Source organism: Macaca mulatta, chromosome 7 (genome assembly GCF_049350105.2).
Source record: "Macaca mulatta isolate MMU2019108-1 chromosome 7, T2T-MMU8v2.0, whole genome shotgun sequence".
Classification (NCBI taxonomy): domain Eukaryota; kingdom Metazoa; phylum Chordata; class Mammalia; order Primates; family Cercopithecidae; genus Macaca; species Macaca mulatta.
This window is the reverse complement of record NC_133412.1, coordinates 149127887-149148485: the sequence shown is the minus strand read 5'-3', so window position 1 is coordinate 149148485 and position 20599 is coordinate 149127887. Positions and strand designations below refer to the sequence as shown.

The 20599-nt window shown below is 41.7% G+C and overlaps 1 protein-coding gene across 50 annotated transcripts in view; it reads right to left on the bottom strand.

Annotated features, from left to right (window-relative positions):
• Positions 1-20599, bottom strand: part of TTLL5 (tubulin tyrosine ligase like 5) — a 290959-nt gene that overhangs the window by 13046 nt on the left and 257314 nt on the right. The gene's annotated exons all lie outside the window — the stretch shown is intronic.

The following is a 20599-nucleotide window of genomic DNA, read 5'->3' as shown; positions in this document are numbered from 1 at the left end:
TCTGTTCTCACTCTTCTCTGCTCTCTCATGCAACACGACAGCTCCACTTGAATTTCCCAATCACAGCAGCCACATCCCTCCCTCCAGGCTTGTGCTCCCACTGTTCCCTCCACCTGGAATTCCCTTCTATCCATATCTGCCGGCTTATTCCCTCTTCTTGAGTTCTTACTGCAAAGGCCATGTTCTCTGACTACCTCCCCATTCTCTACCTTCTTTCACTGCTTTTTCTTTTTTTCCTCTCTAGAACATTTCCCACTATCTCATGTACTGTTTGTGTTACTTATTTGGTCTGTTGTTTGTCTCTCCTATTGGGGATTTTTGGCTGTTTTGCTCACTGCTCTACGGCTTGTGCCTAGTGCCTAGAATAGTGCTGAACACACAGAAGATGTTTGGTCCATATTTGTTGCATTCATGAATCAGTCTTTGACTTTCACTGGAACATTGAATCGACTCACATTTTGGAAAGGACCAATGCTTTTATTTGTTTGTACTGTTTTAATCTGTGCTTTCTATTTGTTTTACCTCTTCCATGTTTCATTTTCTCCTTTGTGGATTTATCTCATTCCACTTTCTCTCTGCTACTTTGGAAGTTTTTTATTTTTTTTAAATACTTTATTCATTTAACAATTGTATATGTTAACTATGTAAAGCTAACATTCATCAATAACCTTAACTTTTCACTGTACAGTATGAACTTAGATGACTTTAATTTTGAACCATCTGCTCTCCTTGATTTACATAATATGGTGGTTTGGATATTTTCATTTTCTTTTTAACCTCACAAGAACATTATCATCATTTTGTTGCTCATTATGTTGTCCCCAATTCCTCCTGCATTTCAGGCCTTTCTTCTGGTATTATAATACCTTCCTCTGTCTGAAATACATTCTTTAGACTCCTTGGCAAAGGTCTACTAGTGACAAACTCTTTTGGGTGTTATGTGTTGGAAAATGTGTTTCATCCTCATTCATGAAAGATATTTTTGCTTAGAATACATCTATGGGGCCGGGCGCGGTGGCTCACGCCTGTAATCCCAGCACTTTGGGAGGCTGAGGCGGGCGGATCACAAGGTCAGGAGATCGAGACCACGGTGAAACCCCGTCTCTACTAAAAATTACAAAAAATTAGCCGGGCGCGGTTGTGGGTGCCTGTAGTCCCAGCTACTCGGGAGGCTGAGGCAGGAGAATGGCGTGAACCCGGGAGGCGGAGCTTGCAGTGAGCCGAGATCGCGCCACTGCACTCCAGCCTGGGCTGGGCGACAGAGCGAGACTCCGTCTCAAAAAAAAAAAAAAAAAAAAAAAAAAAAAAAAAAAAAAAAAGAATACATCTATGGTTTAGTAAGTATTTCCTTTCCTCAGTGGCAACATTACACGGTATTTTTGTTTCCATCTTTGCTGCTGAGAAGTTAACTGTCAATCAGACTGGAATTGCTCTGGTAATCCTTCCACTCCCTCCAGGTGCTTTAACATCTTTTGACCTTATTGCTCTAAAGTATGATGTGGCTAGGTGTGGATTTCTTGTGAATCACTGCAATATGTGTATCTTTCACTAGTTCTGGAAAATTTTCAGCCATTATCTCTTCAAATATTGTCCCTTTCCATTTTTTCTTTCCAGAGCTCCAATTAGATATTTACTAGGCCTTCTCAATTGGCTTTCCACCTCTTTCTTTCTGTGCTGCATTCCCGATCATTTTTCAATTTTTTATTTTTTTTTTGAGCAGAAGCGAATGTTTATTAAAAAACTTGAGAAGGCCAGGTGCAGTGGCTCATGTCTGTAATCCCAGCACTTTGGCTGAGGCAGGTAGATCATGAGGTCAAGAGATCGAGATCATCCTGGCCAACATGGTGGAACCCTGTCTCTACTAAAAATATAAAAATTAGCTGGGCGTGGTGGCATGCGCCTGTAGTCCCAGCTACTCATGAGGCTGAGACAGGAGAATCACTTGAGCCTAGGGGGCAGAGGTTGCAGTGAGCCAAGATCGTGCCACTGTACTCCAGCCTGGTGACAGAGTGAGACTCCGTCTCAAAAAAACAAAAAATTATATATATTATAAAATATATACATTATACAATTATATATTATATGTAATAAATATTATCATATATATATAAAAGCTTTAGAGTAGGAACAAAAAGAAGGAAAGTACACTTGGAAGAGAGTCAAGCAGGTGACTTGAGAGATCAAGTATGAGGTTTGACCTTTTGACTTGGGGTTTTATATGCTGGCATACTTCTGGCATCTTGCATCTCTTCTCCCCTGGTTTTTCCCCTGGAGTGGGCTGTCCACATATGCAGATGCAGTTGTCTGCTAGCACTTGGGAGGTGAGCATGCGCAGTGTGTTTACTGGAGTTGTACACATGCACACTTGAGGTGTTCTTCCCTTACCAGCTGAATGTCCTTAGGAGGTCATATGTCAGTTAAAGGCTACCATTTTGCGTCTTAGTGCACATGCTCAAGCCCACTCCCCCAACTCCTGAGATCTTACCAGAAAGCTACTAATCACCAGTTTCAGGTTCTTCCTCTCTATAAGGAGACCGCCTTTCCCTGGTGCTGACTGCAACTGATTATTATTTTAGAGAGACAGTTAACAACTGCCTAATCATCACCTGATGGTCACCTGACATTCCTGATTTCGGTGGGAGGGGTGGGGCTGGAGCCCTTTCTTGCCCTGCTCATGTCCGACTACCTACTGTAACCTTTCCCCACTCAAGAGTCCAAGATCCCAATTCTTTGGGGAAAATGGATGAAGGTCAGTCTTCTGTAACTGCTTTCCACTGACAGAGAGGTGGTAGTTGGCTGTTCTGTGGGTTTTGGCCTGTTGCTAGCTGTCAGGGCAGGGTAGCTCCGTGGATTGGTGAAAGTGGGATCCAGCCAGGCTCAAGGGAGACAGGGGGAAGACTGTGCCTTTGTTTGTTCCACTGATGGGCAGTCTAGGGGTCCTTTGTAGAAGGGTGACTCCTGAATATTGAGAAGATGGTATCCCTCACTGAGGATCATCTGAAGCTTGACGGCAAGTAGGGAATGTATTTGAGTCACACAGCAAAGTATGTTACTGGCGGAAGGTATCCAAGTCACAGGGCACCAAAATACGTTAGTAGCAGTGAATCCGTATCCGTACGGGTCTGCTACAGCCTCAATACTTGCCTCCTCAGAAGAAAGAATATGACTGAGGGGTATAAGGCAGAAGGAGAGACCAAGGCAAGTTGTAGAGCAGGAGTGAAAGTGTATTAAAAAGCTTTAGAGCAGGAAGGAAAGCACATGTGGAAGACGGTCAAGCAGGCAACTTGAAAGACAAGTGCCCAGATCACTTCTTTAAATACATCTTTGAGTTCATTAAATCTCTCTTCAGTGAACTGGGTCAAATCTGCAGGTAAGCCCCTCCACTGATTTTTAAACTTTAATTATTATTATTTTTCAATTCCAAAAGAGCTACTTAGTTCTATTTCAAATCTGCTTGGTCATAACTTTAATCTCTTGGTTTACTCTCTCTTTTAATTTCTCTAAACATGAGAGAAAATTTATTTTGCAGGATTTGGCAATTTCAATATCTTAGTCTAACACTGTTATCTATTACTTTGCTGGCTTTGCTCAGGGTGCCACGTTTCTTTGTTTTGTGATTTTAAACTCCGATCTCATAAAACTTTACCTGTGAGAATTATTTGAGGTTTGGGTTGGAGGAGGATTCCTCCAGATAAAATCTGCATTTGATTCTGCTAGGTGCCTTAGGACCACCTTGAACTCTCAGTCTGAAGTTTTTCAGGCCACCTCCAGAATGTGAACAAGGGGTTCAGCCTGTGGTTATAAATTACCAGGGGAGATTCCCTTCTCCACTCCACTTAGCACCAAGTTTCCAGATAGGCAATTTTCTTTCAATGCCTGAGGGGCTGAAGGGTGGATGAGAGGTAGGGTTTATTTTTAGTTGACTTACACATGGAGACTAGAGCTGGCACCCCGGGGTCCCATCTTTACGTGAAGGGTCTCCTACTAGGCTCGTCACCTTAAGATTTACCTATTGTCCCTTACATGCTGCCATAATTCTGGTACAGAGCTACTTCAATCCTCACTCCTGCCTGGTGATCCAGTGATGGGGTCATAAGAGCAGGAGAGGTATACAGAACGATGTTACTGCATTTGCCCCTCACTGCCTCTATGACCACGACTATAGCCCAGCTTTTCCCCAACATCCCCCACACCCCCTTTGTTCGTGGGACTTTGAAATACTAGCCACTGAAGCTAATCTATCTTTATTTTTGCTTTAATGGTTTGGCCTGGAAATTCTGTCTTTTTTTTGGCCAAATGTCTACAGATAATACTGTCTTTATACACTCACTTGGCATTTATGAAATAAATGAAGTTATATCTTATTATGTTAGTCCTAAAGTCAACAAGCAACACAAACATAAAATATATTCAGAACTACCCTAAAAAGTCTTAAAGCACCTGTAAAATACATCATGTCAGTTTGGCAACTATCAGGGAGTCCAACAAACACACTTATTCTTCCATCCTTCTGTTCTTTCGTTAGCACCTAACTAATATGAGTGGCTTATGTTTAGGCCCATAGAGAACGCAAACATTTTTAGACATCGTGATCAACATTTGCCAAGGTAAACTGCACTATGAGAATCACCTAGGAATGAACCGTTGAAGCCAAGAGCAGATTCACATCTCATGCTGATTTGGAAGCATAAGTTACCTGAGAGGAATGGTGGATAGACTCTCCTAAACTATCTAAATCATTGTTTCTTTTATTGTTTGGAGGGACATGGAGAGGGACTTTGTCTTGCATATATTGCTTATTTTCACTGCTAGACTCTTAAGTGCTGAGACAACATCTTACAAATTTTCACATGACCCAGGGCACCCAGCATTTTATGGGTGGCAAAAGACTTCCAACTAACAATACAAAGTAGGCTTCTACAAACAACAAAAGGCCTGATGTGGTAAGTGGCAATCTGTACTTCCAGGCCAGTGCTTCTACCACCCATCAGCTGTCTGAAGGTAAGGGATACGCATTTTTTTTTTTTTTTTTTGAGACAGAGTCTCGCCATGTCTCCCAGGCTGGAGTGCAGAGGCATGATCTCGGCTCACTGCAAGCTCCGCCTCCCTGGTTCACGCCATTCTCCTGACTCAGCCTCCCGAGTAGCTGGGACTATAGGCCCCTGCCACCATGCCTGGCTAATTTTTTTGTATTTTTAGTAGAGGTGGGTTTCACCGTGTTAGGATAGTCTCAATCTCCTGACCTCGTGATCTTCCCGCCTCAGCCTCTCAAAGTGCTGGGATTACAGGCGTGAGCCACCGCATTTTTATAAGATCCTATGACTCATAGCTTTTCCAGTTCAGTTAAAAAAAAAAAAGTTCATCACGAATTCCCTGCCAATAAAGAAGGCCCTAAGCTAGGCAGGTGTGGTGATGCATGCTTATAATCCCAGCTTAGGAGGCTAAGGAGGGAGAATCATGTGAGCCCAGGAGTTCAGGATTCAAAACCAGTCTGGGCAACATAGCAAGACCCTGTCTCTAAAAAAAAAAAAAAAAAAAACAGAAAAAAGAAAAAAATACAGTAAAAAGAAAAAATTACCATCTGGAAAATGGGGCAAATAAAGAAGGCCCAGACCTCAAATGTTATGAATATATAACCAAAGTTATTTTTCTCCCTCCAAGGTCTGAAGTGAGTAAGAAAAATAAAATTAAAACCTTAATTTAAAATATTACCTAAATGCAAAGACGTTTACCTCTTAGATTTGTCCCTAAGGCCTTTCCAACTGATCTGGACAGCTCTGGTAGTATCTTCTGGCAACATTTTGGTTTGATAAGAAAGGAAGTGAATGAATCAATTTATTTATATCCTGAGTGACATTAGCAGAAACGGACAGCTGGGGCGTGTGCGCCAACCTGCTGCCCCTCACCTTCCTGGGCATAGCTCCAGTATGTAGGAATGAATAACACAGGCACAAGAGCATCAGATCCATTTCATGAAACCCTGCCTGGGTGTCACAAAGGCGCCGGGCACAGCTGCAAGGGGTTTGTTCAGAGCAAAGACAGCCCAAGGAACTCTGCAATGCAGCCACATGGGACTGGGGAGCTGCTGACTACAGCAGCACCACCAAGCCCTCATGCCCTCCCAGAAATCCTTTTTAATTTCTCATGAGCAGTGCAGGCATCTGGTTCAGTTCAGATGCTAAAACCAACAAGAGCTCGAGTTTCCATCCATGGGGGAAGATTTCCTTTCTATTCGCAAATGAGTGTTGAGTAATTTTAATAAAAAGGTATTTTAAGGAATTCTACTATAAGGAATTATAGTCATTAATACAACAAGCCTAATTCTTCTAAGAAAAATGCACATAACTCATTTCTGAAGATATATTTAACTCTTACAAAATCTGTAAAAAACCATGTTCCCCTTATTCTGGATCTTTTTATTACAATAAACCCATCAGATGGGCATGATAACATTTTATCATGGAATACAGAGATATAAATCTCTGAATGACTTTCAAATGTCATTCAGTGAAAAGTGTTTCTTTTCACAACTACATTTAGATAGCAAGTATCCTAAGGGAAGACGGATTAACATGTTTGACAGAGGTTTTTTGGCATAAGAATACTTAGTAACCAACCTTTTATGAAAATTTAAAAATTTTAAGGCTGATTAAAATCAAAGTTCTTGGGATCTAATTCTATGATGTATCTACCATGCTAGTTTCGAAGCATAACCTACTTGAGTATATCTGGTGAATTTTTATATAAACATATAAAACCTAGATTTATAAAAAAATGACTGAATTATTAAAAGGAGAGTGACTTATTTTATGAAGAGTTTCTTTACTTTCTTAAAAAGACTTAATTTTTTTATAGGGAGCTCTGGTAATGAAGAGTGGTAGAGTAAAACAATGCTACGAGCTATAAACTGATTTATGCTATTCACAAGCCTCAAACCTCTGGGATTTAAGGATAATGATTTTTGCTTTCTGCTCACTGGAGAAAATCTTTGGTGGGGCATTAGAATGGATTTTTATATAGCTTTGAGTTTAAAAGACAGATTGATGTGGGGGGGGGGTGGATTTCATCTCTTCTAGAATAGCTTCTAGTCAGATAAAAATTCAGCCTCATTCCTCCTCTAGCAGATGTAGCATTAATGAGTCAAAGAGGGTGCTGGATACCAGTTCTCTACCTGAAGATTAGGAGAACAGCACTTTCAGTTAGTGCTCAGGAAGGTAAGAAGTAAATGATGCAGCTGGGCATAGTGGCTCATACCTATAATGCCAGCATTTTGGGAGACTGAGGCAGGAGGATCGCTTGAGCCCAAGGAGTTCGAAACCAGCCTGGGCAACATAGAGATAACTTATCTCTACTAAAAATAAAATAAACTAATTAGCTGGATGTGGTGGTGCACACCTGTGGTTCCAGCCACTCAGGGGCTGAGGCAGGAGGATTGCTTGAGCCCCGGAGTATGAGGCTGCAGTGAGCTATCATCATGCCACTGCACTCCAGCCTGAATGACAGAGTAAAGCTGTCTAAAAAAATAAATGAAATGAAATGAAATGAAGGGACTCTAGACCAGTGACCAACAGTGACTTCCAAACTTTTTTTCTGATTGCAATGCACAGTAAAAAATACATCTTACACTGTCACTGAACGCACAACCATCTTTATGACTTAAATAAAATTCCCATAATACTTACACTTACTTTTACTGTAGGTAGACCCTGGTATTTTTCTATTTCATTCTGCTGCACTGGGGTGGGGATGCAGGGGAATGATGACTGTGACCAGTGATGTGCTAGAAAATGTTTAACAGGCTCTCTATGGTAAAACAAATGACAGCCCCAACTTTGTGTTGTTGGCCAGTTTCTACCACTATCGAGTTCAAATAACCAACACGAAGTGACTGAAGGCAGGGCTGGGAAGGGACACATTCCACTAGCTCTTGTGAGCCTGGTTGGACCCTCTAAACTGATTGAATGACCCACCACTAGGTCATGACTCATAGTTTAACAATCACTGCTCTAGAGTATAGGCGATCAAGCTCTTTACTAGTTCACAGGAAGCTGAGAGTGGCCAGTCTACATTGTCTCCAGGAGGTACTGAATGAGATCTCATGTGCTAGGGATGACAAGCCTCTGGGGCACTGTCATCACACCTACTGGGGAAGACACTCACGCTGACTCTGCTGTAAGCATCTCTGAACTACTGTGCCTTCAGCCTCCCCAAAACTGATCATCTTGGGAAACTGAGATTTACCAGCAGTAACCTTAGGAAAATTGCAATCTCTCTGTGCTTCAGTTTCTTCCTCTGTAATATGAGAATAAAATCCTTGTGTACTTCACTGGATTGCTATAAGGGCCAAATAAGGAAATCCATATGAAAGCATTCTGAAAATTATAAAGGGCACTGCAGGTTATTATTCATGTAGAACGTTTCAATTGAACAAAATTTTATTCCCAGGCAATTTAAATAAAGTCATCTGTCTTGGCATCTGAGCTCACTGATCATGCCCATCCTGGGACACCAAGTTTCTGAAATACCCAGGTGTCTCTCAAGGCTGCCTCCATGGGCTGTCCCACTGGCTTCTTTTCCTCAATCCTTTGAACCTTGCTGCTCATGCTTTAACTCGTTTCCTTGGAGAATGTATCCTCGCAGCTTTAGCAAGTATGCCTATACAGATGATTGCTCCATTCTACCTCTGGCTCCGACTTCTCCCTCTCTCTTTTTTTTTTGAGATGGAGTGTCGCTCTGTCACCCAGGCTGGAGTGCAATGGCATGATCTCAGCTCACTGCAATCTCCACCCCCCAGGTTCAAGCATCAAGCAATTCTTCTGCCTCAGCCTCCTGAGTAGCTGGGATTATAGGTGCGTGCCATCACGCCCGGCTAATTTTTGCATTTTTAGTAGAGATGGGGTTTCACCATGTTGGTCAGGCTGGTCTCAAACTCCTCACCACATGATCTGACCGCCTCAGCCTCCCAAAGTGCTAGGATTACAGGCTTGAGCCACCGCGCCTGGCCTTCTCCCTCTCTTTTGAGAAAAACCTAGCTGAGTTTACCATTCAGTCATCATCGAAACTTGACTTCGAAAATTCTAACAGTATTGTCTGCCCTACTCATCCATGATGCTAATTTTATAAATGGCACTATTTTATCTTGGTTACCAAGGTTTAATTTAAAACCACATCACACTCACTAGGATGGCTACTATCAAAACATAAAATAAACATTTAAAATAACCAAAAAAATAATAAGTGTCAGTGAGAATGTGGAGAAACAGAAACCCTTGTGCGCGGTTGGTGGGAGTGTAAAATTGTACAGCTGCTATGGAAAGCAGGATGGTGGTTCCTCAAAAAATTAAAAACAGAATTACCATACAATCCAGCAATTCCACTTCTGTGTATATACCCAAATGAAATGAAAGCAGGGATACAAACATATATTTGCACACCCATGTTCACAGCAGCATTATTCACAATATTTAAAGGTGGAAGCAACTCAAGTGTCCACTGATGGATGAATGGATAATGTGGTGTACACATACATTAAATTATGACTCAACCTTTAAAAAGGGAATTCTGATGTATGTTACAACACAGATGAACCTGGAGAACACTATGCGAAGTGAAATAAGTCAGTCACAAAAGGACCAATACTGTACGATTCCACTTACATGAGTAAGTACCTAGAGTAGTCATATTCATAGAGACAGAAAGTGGAATGGCGGTTGCCAGGGGCTGGGGGCAAAAGGGAATGAGGAGTTTTTTTTTTTTTTTTTTTTTTTTTTAATTTTTATTGAGATGGAGTCTCGCTCTGTCGCCCAGGCTGGAGTGCTGTGGCCGGATCTCAGCTCACTGCAAGCTCTGCCTCCCGGGTTCCCGCCATTCTCCTGCCTCAGCCTCCCGAGTAGCTGGGACTACAGGCGCCCGCCACCTCGCCTGGCTAGTTTTTTGTATTTTTTTTTTTTTGAGACAGAGTCTAGCTCTGTCACCTAGGCTGGAGTGCAGTGGCCGGATCTCAGCTCACTGCAAGCTCCGCCTCCCGGGTTCACGCCATTCTCCTGCCTCAGCCTCCCGAGTAGCTGGGACTACAGGCGCCTGCCACCTCGCCCGGCTAAGTTTTTGTATTTTTAGTAGAGACGAGGTTTCACTGTGTTAGCCAGGATGGTCTCGATCTCCTGACCTCGTGATCCGCCCGTCTCGGCCTCCCAAAGTGCTGGGATTACAGGCTTGAGCCACCGCGCCCGGCCGTTTTTTGTATTTTTTAGTAGAGACGGGGTTTCATCGTGTTAGCCAGGATGGTCTCGATCTCCTGACCTCCTGATCCGCCCGTCTCGGCCTCCCAAAGTGCTGGGATTACAGGCTTGAGCCACCGCGCCCGGCCGAGTTATTGTTTAATGGGTACAGAGCTGCAGTTCTGCAAGAAGAAAATAATTCCGGAGGTGAATGGTGGCGCTGATTACATAAGAATGTAAATGGGCCGGACGCGGTGGCTCATGCCTGTAATCCCAGCACTTTGGGAGGCCACGTGGGCAGATCACGAGGTCAGGGGTTCAAGACCATCCTGGCCAACATGGTGAAACTCCGTCTCTACTACAAATACAAAAAAAAAAAAAAAAAAATTAGCTGGACATGGTGGCATGTGCCTGTGATCCCAGCTAATTGGGAGGCTGAGGCAGGAGAATTGCTTGAATCAGGGAGTTGGAGGTTGCAGTCAGCTGAGATTGCACCACTGCACTCCGATCTGGTGACAGAGTGAGACCCTGTCTCAAAAAAGAAAAAAAAAAAGAAAAAAGAATGTAAATATACTTAATGCCATACACTTAAAAATGGTTAAAGCAGCATATTTTATATTACATATATTTCACCACAATTTTGAAGATGTTAAATACTTATGGATATTGATCTATCATTTATTCTGCTCCAGTGTTATATTAAGTGCTTATTGCATGCATTGTTTTATAATTTAACTCTGCATTTGTATAAGAAGCTAAGGGTGGAAAGTGGGGAAATTTACTATTTTCGTCTGCCTAGTCATACTTCCCAACTGCTTAGGGTTTCAGCCCCTCTCTCTTCCTTTGGGAAACTGCTCCCCACTTCTTCTATTCCAACCAAGCTGTTACTGCCAGCCTACAAATGTTAATTCCATATCCTCTTGATCACAAAAGTTGATGCAAAATGATCCCAGGCCTGGCCAAAGCCTGAATCCCCTTGGCCACAGCAATTACTTCAAGAGGTGGTCTTATTACCCAGGCCAAGCCAATCCCAGTCCTTCTTTGAGATATATATATATATATATATATATATATATATATTTATATATATATATATATATATATATTTATATACATATACACACACATACACACACACACACTTTTTTTTTTTTTTTTTTTTTGAGACAGAGTCTCGTTCTGTCGCCCAGGCAGGAGTGCAGTGGCATGATATCTGCTCACTGCCAGCTCCGCCTCCCGGGTTCACGTCATTCTCCCGCCTCAGCCTTCCGAGTAGCTGGGACTACAGGTGTCCGCCACCACACCCAGCTAATTTTTTTGTATTTTTAGTGGAGATGGGGTTTCACTGTGTTAGCCAGGATGGTCTCGATTTCCTGACCTCGTGATCTGCCCGCCTTGGCCTCCCAAATTGCTGGGATTACAGGCGTGAGCCACTGCGCCCGGGCAGGAGTTATATATATGTATAAAAGTAGAAAGAGAGATGCTTCCTTCACTCTGTGGTCGCTGCTGGGAAGAATAAGATGGAAGATGCTCAAACCACACCCTTCCATCTGATCTTGCCACATGGAAAAGGCCATATAATGCAAGAAATAGAGAGGTCAATGAAGCTGTGATGAGAAATACAAAGTGAGGAAGAGAGATGGATGGGAAGACCATGAAGCAGAGAGGGAGGGAGAGCAAGAAAGATCTGACTACACTTTAAGACAAGCCAGAGAAAGAGGAGAAAAACTCGAAGGTAGAACTGATCCAACGCACCCCTCAGGAGAAGGGCCATTCTAATCTTTGCTAGAGCAAAGTAATAGACATTTGGTAGAAAATTAATCTTAGTACTCTCTATTTTCTAAAGGAAACCCAAAGAAGGAATATATGTCTCCACTGTAAAAACATGGCAGTAAGAAATATTTCTCATATGATTGTTGTGATGATTAAGTGAAAAAAAACTATGAAAAAATTTTAGCACCTGGGATACAGCATGTGCTCAATACATAACGGCTAGTCCTACCATGATTTTTCAAACTATAATGACAAAAAGGAGAGAGAATCAGAAAACTCAAATTACTATTTAAGAGAATAGAGCATGAATTTAAAGGCTATATGCAGTAACTTAAGTGTCATTTCTTCAAGGGTTTTCTCTTTTAAATACTGTTCCTATTTGTGTGGTTTAAAAGTCATCTAGGCATGATTTTTTTAAAAAACAAACAAACAAACAAACAATACAAAAGATTATGGAGTTAGAAGTATTTCTTCAACCCTAGACTCTTGGGCCTCCATCTCAAAGGCAGGCAGCTGCCTGTTACTGGTTTGCATAGGTGTGTGGCTCACTCTTCTCAGGACTGTCTATGCATATGCAAACATAGATTCCTCCTCCCCCTTTTATATGAAGGGGAGCATAATCTACAGTGGGTTAGGTTTACTTAACAATATCTCTCAAAAATTGTTCCACATCAACATAAACATCTACTTTCAAGAGAACGCTTTAGGTAATCCATAGAAACATTCAAATCCCAACACATCTTTTTAGTGTGGGTCTTGTGGGATCCTCCCACCATCCGTCTCACTCTCTAGTTTCACAGCTCGTTGTACGGAAAACTGAAATGGACCCTAGAATCAGCCTGTCATCTTGTTATCGTGCAACTGGAGATAACAGGAAACAGCTTCTTCCTCTCTTAAAGGCTCACCCGAGACAGTTCCAATGAAGCAGGGGCTAAATTATTGCAGCTGAATATGTGGAGATGTTATTACCACTGACAGCTCCTTAGAGCTCTCTGAAAGGCAAAGGGAGAATTTCCCCTCATATTAGCATCATTCACAAAACCAACGAGGGCTATTGCTGAAAAGAAGTTTGACCTTGGTTGGGAATAATGACAGCTTTGCCACATAGACTCTGATTGTTAGACAAACACAAGACAATCAAGATGACAATGCTACTAATTTTAGAGGCTAAAGGTACTGGGAACTCAGTGTACTTACTGAGGAATCAGATGTCAGCTCACTATCACCACAAAGCAGATGTCCTCTGGATCCTTTGAACGAAAGCTTGGGTTCAACAGTCCCCAATCTTTCTCTTGTAAAGTTCTTCCTATTAGTTCTTAAAGGCTCCAGAATATGACTGCCACTTCATATTTATCTCCCAAACTAATGCATGCAGCCCCTTAACTGTTTTCTTACTCTTTACCGGATGTTCTTAAAATCTCTTTGGGTATTATGGTGCACTGCATGCCCACCCGGAACCCAGTCTCGTTTACTCCCTTCTTGTCCATTAACAATGAAAGGATGATTAGAGCAGTTTCTCAGCTTTTTATGACCTATGCTCCATCAGCCAAGATTGCCTTCAGTTTCACCTTCTGCTGTTTATGAAAGCTATAATTTTTTTTCACTTTCCATACATAAGATTACATTATAGTTTGACTGTGCTCTTTAACTAATGATAAACTTTATCCCTCCTTCCTTCCCCTCACCTCCCCTTGGTATGCAACCCTGGATAAGAAGCACCACATTCAACTTAGACTTAAGCATTTATTGATAATACCATTTCTCTTCAATCTAGTCCATTAAAATGTTCTTCTTCATCCCCCAGAAAACCTCGTCTTAAATGTCAAAAGTTTTTATCTTACAGATCATAACAATCTTAGGTTCACAGAATGAGAGTACAGCCTACAGAGTAGGTTAGTTGGAGTGCTTATGTATTTGGTGAGGTTGAATCTACAGTATCATGGAAAAGTTGCCAATCTGTCCACCTCTTAATGCTTTACCTTAACTTCTTTAAAAGCAACCCCAAACTAGTGTGGCAGGCAGCCTTTTAATGACCTCTGTGGCTCCTTTGGCCTCCTGGAAGGCACACCCTTATGTAATTGCCTCCCCTTGGGTGTGCACTGGAATCACTTCTAACAAAGAGAATACTGCAGAAAGTCTGGGATGTTACTTCCAAGATTAAGTTATAAAAAGATTGTGGCTCCTGCCGTGGGAGCTTTCTCATGCTCTCATGGTTTGCTGGCTCAGGGGAGGCCAGCCACTATGGGATAAGTCAGCTGTATTTGCTTGCTAGGGGTGCCATAACAAAATGTCACATACTAAGTGGCTGAAAGAACAGGAACTCATTTTCTCACAGTTGTGGAGGCTCAAAGCCCAAGATGGAGGTCCTGGCTGGTTTGGTTCCTTCCTTGGCTTGCAGACGGCCGCAGTCTTGCTGTGTCCTTGCCTGGTCTTTCCTCTATGTGTGCAAATACCTGCTGTCTCCTTGTGTGTCCATATTTCCTCCTCTTGTAAGAAGTCACACTGGAGCAGGGCCCTGCTGCATGGCCTCATTTTAACTTAATCACATCTTTAAAAGAGCTATCTCTAAATACAGTCACATTCTGAGGTATTGGGGGTTAGGGCTTCAACATATGAATTTTGAGGTAGACATAATTCAGTCCATAACAGCAGCCTTTAGAGAAGCTTAAGTGGAAAGAAGCTTGCCAACAACCACAACTTGGAAGCAGATCCCACCAGTTTATTGTTCCAATGAGACCACTGCTCCCAGCTGACAGCCTGACTTCATGAGAGACCTTGAGCCAGAGATACCCAGTTAACCTAGGAAGTCTGATCCATGGGAACTGTGAGATAATAACTGTGTGTTTATTTTTTGAGATAGGGTCTCAATCTATCGGCCAGAATGGAGTGCCGTAGTATGATCTGCTCACTGCGGCCTTGACCTCCAGGGTTCAAGTAATCCTCCTGCCTCAGTCTCTCCAGTAGCTGGGACTACAGGCACACACCACCACGCCCGTCCCGCTTAATTTTTTAATTTTTTTTTTTGTAGGGATGAGGTCTCACTCTTGTCCAAGCTGGTCTGGAACTCCTGGGCTCAAACAATCTTCCTGTCTTGGCCTCCCAAGTGCTGGGATTATAGGCATGAACCACTGTGCCCAGCCAAACATTTATTGTTTTAAGCCGTTAAGTTTTCAGGTAAAATTTGTTATGTAGCAGTAGACAATAATAACAACCTCACCTATCAATAAAAAACTGTATTAACTAGAATGCTTGGGCAAAGAAGATTGGGGCTACTTGAACTTTTCTGTGAACTGGGGCTAAAGTCAAATATTTCTTTGCTTCAAACTTTGCTACAAATGAATCAGTACTTTTTTGTTAAAGTAACCAAGACTTCACTGACTGAAGATTGAGACTTTCTAGGTGTCATTTGATAGTAATAAACAAAAAACAACCCAACAATGCTCTCACAGGCAGTATCTTATCTAGCTTTTACGACAACCTCATGAAGAAGATACGGCAACTATTTTGAGTGCATAGCAAAGCACCTGACACATAGCAGGCATTAAAATATTTCTAAATGAACATATTTCCATTTTACAGTGACAAAACAGTCTAGAGAGGTACACTAACTGGCTTCAGAGTGCACAGCTACTAAGTGCCAGGAATAAGAATAGAAGTTAAGTCCCGAGTTTTTCTACCATAGCAGTTCACCTTACATATTTGTTTACATCTTTCTTCCTTGAAGTCATGGGTTAAAACATTAAAATAATAATAAAATGGCCTGTTAACATTCTATTTTACTTTTCTCCCCCCCATAGAGGCTCTGTTGGGATGAATAAGAAGTAGAGGCAAACGGCAAAACACTCCATTGTGAAAATGGTGAATTCGTAAGTACGGACCTATACACCCTAGTTTGCTACTGAATCAATTCTAAAAGATTTGTATAAAATCTCCTTATCTTTTTAACATCAGTGGATAGTGAAGTTAATACCTTTAGCTTATTAAAGATAGGTACTCCATTGTAGGCCCTTTTTTGGTTCCTCCCAACCCCAAAGTTCTGGATGAATGAAGTAGAATAGCCTCTGAATATCAGGAAAAAAGTTGATTACAAAGATGCATGGAGTTTCTGTTTCCTCTCAGAAGTCCAAAGGACACAAAAAGTACAGAAGTAGTTATTAAAATATCCATAATTTACAGGATATGAATATTGCATAGCTGATCTTACCACTGTACAGCCACTTATTCACTGAATGCTAAACCTTACAATAGCAGTAGAAATTTATCTTTTATCCCACATTTATGTATTGAATACCTACCATATGCCCAGTACTATGAAAAGCACTGGTGATACAGAGGTGAATGACATCATTCCCAATCCTTTTGGGACTGAATAATCTAGTGGTAGAGGCTAATTAGTAAAATAAAATAAAACATTTTAGCAGATTCGATTACAATGGAAGGTGAAAGGTGCTATAGGAGTTGATAGTAAGGGAAGGGATTTCTAGGAGAGGAAACATCTTGTGCAATGGTATAGAAGTTTGGGATAGTGTGGCAAGTCATTTAGAATGACTGGAATTTAAACCTGTGTGTTGAAGGAGTGGCTGGGGAATGGTCTTTAAAGAGCAAACCATGACTGGCTTTGAAAACCCACATACGGAGTTTGCACTTTAAACGGAGCTTCTGAAGACTTTTTAGTGGGGAAGCATCATAGTCATAATTGTTTCTAAAAGATCACTTTAAGAGCAGTGTGGAGGATAAAGGCAGGATACAACTTAGGATGAAGCGATCAGTCTGGAAAACAATGTAGTAATTCAAACAGAAAGCGTTATGTGTCTGAATTAAGGCGGTGGATATTAATGACATTGGACTTGTTAAGTTGTTAACTAAGGGATATTTAAAGGGAAAAGTATAATAATGATAATCAAATATGCGGACTGAGGGAGGAGCTCACATGCCTCTCAGTTTCTGGCTTTACCTCTAATGAAGGTGAACAGGAGGGACCAGAGGAGGGGTGTGTCTGAGAGGATGATGAGGTCATTTCTGGATGTGTTACATTCTGAGATGCCTGTGACCCCTTCAGGAGACACGTCTAGATGTGGCTGGGGAACTTGGATCCAAAAAGAAGTGTGAGCTGGAGAAGTGCTCTACTCATGTTCATGTTTGGTGTGTATGGTGCCCCAGAATTGTGCTGGGCACAACCTATCTTTGAAGCCATATGTGACAGTCTTGGCTGGAGGAACAGGTTTGGAATTGTCCTAGATGGAGGTCAGCTGAAACGATGGGAGCAGACCAAGGACAGGATCTCAGAGAATAATATGAAAATTAACAAGTAAGCAAGGATGGGGAGCTTTACCAGGAAGAAGGAACAGCTAGAGTGGTAGAAAGAGAAAGCCAACAATCCCAAAAACTCAGTGTTGTTAAAGACCCAGACTCGAAATAGATGGACGATCGTTCTCTAAGCTGAGTGATTAAATAAACTGCCCTTACTGATTTCTCAAAAGATGTATCATAGCCAGACTTTTAAATGATGTTAGGATTGTTTGACTAAAGTTGGTATTAGAATTTAATCTTAGTTTCAGTATTTGTACCAGGTGAAATTACTTCTTTCTCTCAGAACCATAAAAGTACTTTCTTTGCCTAATTCTATTTTTGCATTTTCCCCCCTCACTTATCTCCCACTTGACCCCTGATCCTGATCCACTTGTTCCTTGAATTTCTTGTTCTCTGCAAGAAACTTCAGTAGATATTTAATTAATAATATATACAGGCTGAGTACCCTTTATTCAAAATGCTTGTGACAAGAAGTGTTTCAGATTTTGATTTTTTTCAGATTTTAGAATATTTGCATTATACTTACTGGTTGAACATTCCTAATCTGAAAATCCAAAATCCAAAATGCTCCAATGTGCATTTCCTTTGAGTGTCACATTAGCACTCAAACAGTTTTGGATTTTGGAACATTTCAGATTTTGCATTGAATAATTAACAGACCAACAAGCAAGGCCACAGGAGAACACTAAACACCTGAAAGGTGGGAATAGAAAGCAGAAGTTGAAGAAACTTCATCGCAACTCTAGGTACAAGTCTGTATTGGTCTGCATAATTGATTTGGTGCTTAAGTTCAGTTTTTTACATTAGAAGTCTCCTTGTCATATATACAATTATTTTTCTTTTTCCCAATAATGAGATCTGAAGGTTGAAAAGTTACTTTAAACTGAGTTTGGTAACCATGCCATATGACAGATTATATAGATTACCAGCACTTTGGACTTGAACCTCCTTTTTCAAAGTGTCAAGATACTGATCAGCATTATAGGAAAAATGGTTCCGGGTCAGATAAACTTAAGAAATGCTGAGTTAAAAATAGGTATCATTGGCCAGGTGCAGTGGCTCATGCTTGTAATCCCAGCACTTTTCGAGGCCGAGGCAGACAGATCACCTGAGGTCAGGAGTTCAAGACCAGCCTGGCCAACATGGCAAAACCCCCTCTCTACTAAAAATACAAAAAGTAGCCAGGTGTGGTAGTGGGCGCCTGTAGTCCAAGCTACTTGGGAGTCTGAGGCAGAGAGAATTGCTTGAACCCCGGAAGCAGAGGTTGCAGTGAGCCAAGATCGTGCCACCATACTCCAGCCTGGGTGACAGAGCGAGACTCCATCCCCACCAAAAAAAAAAAAAAAAGCTATCTTTATTGAAAGACTTTTCAGAGTCTTTAATATGCTAATATATTACAACTCTAAGAAGTGGCACAGGGTAAATAGCGTTTGTCAAACTTATTTGACTGTGAAGACTTGTATTTTATGAACACATTTTGGGAAATGATGAGGACCCTGAGACCAAAGAGGTTTGGTGACTTGCCCAAATTCACACAAACGGTAGCAAAGCTGAGATGAGAACCAGTTCTAATTTTAAATTGAGAGCTCTTTTCACTATACTACACTGCTGCTATGCTAATTATTTTTATTCTAAACACTTCATGGAAAGCAGTACACAAAATTGATACCACTGATCCACAGAAATTCTGACTTCCAAGACTCAGAGATTCCCTCCTTGTATACAATGACAAGATGATCTCTCTGGAAGTCTGTCAGCTGCTCCGCGGCCATGAAATAAACTGGGGGTGGAGAGGGTGGGCAGGAGGAGGAGCTCCCTGGGATGCTTTACGATGCTTAAAAGAAAAACGGATTTATGCCGATGATAATTCCTGGAACAGATGTGAAACTAAATACTTCATGTCACAATCCTGCCCCCACCCTTTCTGCAAGGGAAATGAAATAGCAGGATTAACCTGCTCTTCATCAGATCATGCTTTGTTTCTTTCAAAAAATCCCATGACCAGGGCAGATTCCATTTCCTGCTACTCCCCTTCCTGCCACAACTAAGGGGACGGCCCAGGACAGAAGAGGCTTTCCTTATGGCCTGCGATCACCAGGCAGGTTAATGCTCGAATATTCCTTTTAACCCCCAACACACATGCCACTTTCTCTGTCCTCATGCCATTAGGAAGTAGTCATTTTTTAGTGTAATAAGCATCGTAGAATACTGAGAAATGTATCAATCTCAGGGGAGGGAGGGAGGGAGGAATTCTAATTAGTTTAATTCTAATATTCTCTGAAAAGAGTACACATAGGCTGAAAAGTGGCTCAGTGCGTGTCTGTGTGTTTTGCCATACAAGCTGAGGTTTGTGAAAGAGATGGATGAATTTTATAAATAAAATGATAACATTTTGACCAGGAAATGACAGAGCAAAGCAGAAATACAGTGATATATATATATATATGTTTTTGTCATTCATTCATCACAGAACTAGCTGTGCCATAATTTAATAACTCAGGTGACAGGACATAAACTCTTCTGTATCAGCCAAAAAGAACTGGGAACTTTCTCACTATCTTCACTAAGCAATGAAATGCTGCTTTCCCTAATGACCCTGGCGGCTAGGCCAGGATCTCAGAGGGGGACAGTAGCAGTTACCTCCTTTGTGAGTTGGGCTTGATTGGAAAGGGTTCACCTACAGACAATCTCTGGTGCTCCATGGAAACGAACACCAAGAGCACCCCAGCAAGCCAGGGGCTGGGTCACTTGAGGTATCTCTAAGAATCACCTTTCAAAGTCCAAACCACTTGTTCAATCACATCACAAGTGGGCAACAGGATGGTGTCAGGGAGGGGTGCCTAGGAACAGCAGAATTAAAGGGATTAACAATGGGAGAGAAGCAATTGGTGGCACAGCTAGCCCCATTCTCAGCTGCTCTTTCATGGATTTGAAGCATGAGGTGAAGCTTAAGGCTATGAAACTATAGTCAAGGTCCTCCTTGCTCTGTGCTGACGAAAGCAACAGAAATACCCGAGAGCCTGACACCTTTCCAAACAGGGAAAAAGAGAGTGAGGCCAGGCCCAGGGACAGCTGCTGTCCCCTAGGCACACCACCTTCCCTGGGAGGATAGAAGAGTAGGGGCAGAGCAGAGCCCAGACATCTTTCCGCCTAAGACCTTAGAGCACACTTCACACACGGGAGGCAGTCAAATTATTTGTTGGATGAATGAACAGGACACACTAAATAACTATTGATTAACAATTTGTCCATCTAAGATGTGAATACAATTTGCTTACATTGAAGGGCTTTTTTATTCT